The sequence below is a fragment of the Quercus suber genome, unplaced genomic scaffold (genome assembly GCF_002906115.3).
Source record: "Quercus suber isolate HL8 unplaced genomic scaffold, Cork oak 2.0 scaffold_89, whole genome shotgun sequence".
In the NCBI taxonomy this organism is placed as follows: domain Eukaryota; kingdom Viridiplantae; phylum Streptophyta; class Magnoliopsida; order Fagales; family Fagaceae; genus Quercus; species Quercus suber.
The window spans coordinates 681,887-684,643 of record NW_027069554.1 but is presented as its reverse complement, the minus strand read 5'-3'; positions in this window follow the sequence as shown (position 1 = coordinate 684,643).

The following is a 2,757-nucleotide window of genomic DNA, read 5'->3' as shown; positions in this document are numbered from 1 at the left end:
GGGGTATAGGTGTTATGATCCTGTCTCTCATCGTCTTCGTGTCTCCCGTAATGTTGTCTTTTGGGAACATCGCCTCTTTGTCGAACTTTCTCATTTCAGTGTTTCCTTGTCTTCCTCCTCTGTCTTAGATCTTTTTCCAGATGAGACACATATTCCTTCTGTAGCTGCTCCTGATCCTCCTATAGTTGCTCCTGATTCTGTTACTGTAGACTTCTCTATCCAACCACCAGATATCACTGATCCCTTTCCTAGTTCACCCTTTAATGAACAGGTGGAAGATGAACAGGTTGAAAACGAGCTACCCAACCCCAATCCTGAGCTTGGGTCTCCTGCTCCTGCTCCGCCTGAAGATCTTGCACAAGACATTCCACCTCGTCACTCAACTCGGGTAAGATCTATTCCTGCACATTTACTTGACTATCATTGTTACACTGCTCTTGCTACACTACACGAGCCTCACACCTATCGTGAGGCTTCCACTGACCCTTTATGGCAGATTGCAATGAAAGAGGAACTTGATGCATTATCTAAAAACCATACTTGGGATTTGGTGACACTTCCTCCTGGGAAATCTGTGGTTGGTTGTAAGTGGATCTACAAGATTAAGACTCGCTCTGATGGGTCCATTGAGCGCTACAAAGCTCGTCTTGTTGCAAAAGGTTTTACACAAGAGTATGGGATTGATTATGAAGAAACTTTTGCTCCGGTTGCTCGTATCTCATCTGTCCGTGCCCTCTTAGCTGTTGCTGCTGCCAGTAAATGGGACCTTTTTCAGATGGATGTCAAAAATGCATTTCTTAATGGGGATTTAAGTGAAGAAGTGTATATGCAACCTCCTCCTGGTCTCTCTGTTGACTCAAATAAGGTTTGCCACCTTCGACGTGCACTTTATGGCCTTAAACAAGCTCCACGAGCTTGGTTTGCCAAATTCAGCTCTACCATCTCTCACTTGGGTTACATGGCCAGTCACTATGATTCTGCCTTATTTCTTCGTCGCACTGACAAAGGCACTATTTTACTCCTCTTATATGTGGATGATATGATCATAACTGGTGATGACCTCAGTGGCATTCAAGAACTCAAGGCTTTTCTCAGTCAGCAGTTTGAGATGAAAGATCTTGGATATCTCAGCTACTTCTTGGGTCTTGAAATCACTCATTCTACAGATAGACTTTATATTACTCAAGCCAAGTATGCCTCTGAACTCTTGTCTCGCGCTGGACTCACTGATAGCAAGACTGTGGACACTCCAGTTGAGCTTAATGCGCATCTGACTCCCTCAGGGGGGAAACCATTGTCTAATCCCTCTCTTTACAGACGCTTGGTTGGCAGCTTGGTTTATCTCACTGTCACTCGTCCAGACATTTCCTATGCTGTTCACCAAGTGAGCCAGTATCTGTCTGCTCCACGGTCGACTCACTATGCTGCTGTTCTGCGCATTCTTCGATACTTAAAGGGCACTCTCTTCCATGGTCTTTTCTACTCTGCTCAGTCTCCTCTTACTCTTCATGCATTTTCTGATGCTAATTGGGCAGGAGACCCCACTGATCGCAGGTCCACCACTGGTTATTGCTTTCTTCTTAGTTCTTCTCTGATTTCTTGGTGAAGCAAGAAACAAACTCATATGGCCCGCTCCAGTACTGAAGCAGAATATCGTGCCCTTGCTGATACCACATCTGAGCTCCTTTGTCTACGATGGCTTCTCAAAGACTTAGGTGTGTCTACATCCTCTGCTACTCCTCTTTATTGTGACAACCAGAGTGCTATTCACATTGCTCACAATGATGTCTTCCATGAACGGACTAAACACATTGAGATCGATTGTCATTTTATCCGTTTTCATCTTGTTTATGGTGCTGTCAAGCTGATCTCAGTCTCCTCTAAAGATCAACTTGCAGATATCTTCACCAAGTCACATCCTAAGGGACGCCTTCGTACTTTGGTTGACAACCTCAAGTTGGTCTCACATCCACCTTGAGTTTGAGGGGGGCTGTTAACATATATAGTGTTGTGGGCTTTAGGCCCAGTTAGGTTACTTGTATAGCACACATATTTACTTGTACTGCACACATATGCCTCCTATATAAAGGCATCTATGTACATTCTTTTATACAGGAAATACAATACAATTACATTCAGTATTTCTAACACAGGTTAAGTGAGTTTCGTGGCCGTCATAAAAAACGAGAAGGGTATGGTTATAGTGTCAATGTCCAAGAAAGTTGCTCTCCCACATTGGTTGCTGAAGTTGAAACCATGGCAACCATGAGAGCTCTGGTTTTTGCTATGGAAATTGGTATTATTTTAGTCATTCTCTAGGGAGATTCGGGGGTGGTCATTAATTCATTGAGAGATGAAGATGATTCTCTTGGCATCTTTTGGCCTTATGATCTCTGATGCAAAACTACTTATAGAAACCTTTAGAGATGTTAGCTTTTCACATGTACAGCATCAAGGCAACTCTGTAACTCTCAACTTTACTAGGCATGCTAAACATGTCACACTACAATTCTGCAATGTTAGCTGATTTGGCTTTTCCTATGTAATAAAATTGCAGCTTCTTCTTATAAAAAAAAATAATAATAAAAAAGAAGAAGAAAGAAGAAGAAGAAGGAAACCTCGCCAACCACATCTATTAATGGAAGACCAAATCAAAATGGACAGTCCACCAACCATATCAGCCAAAATATCTCAACATAATTATGAAAATCAAAGTGAGATGGAAAGCGAATTGCTCAAATGTAATGATCATGTTTG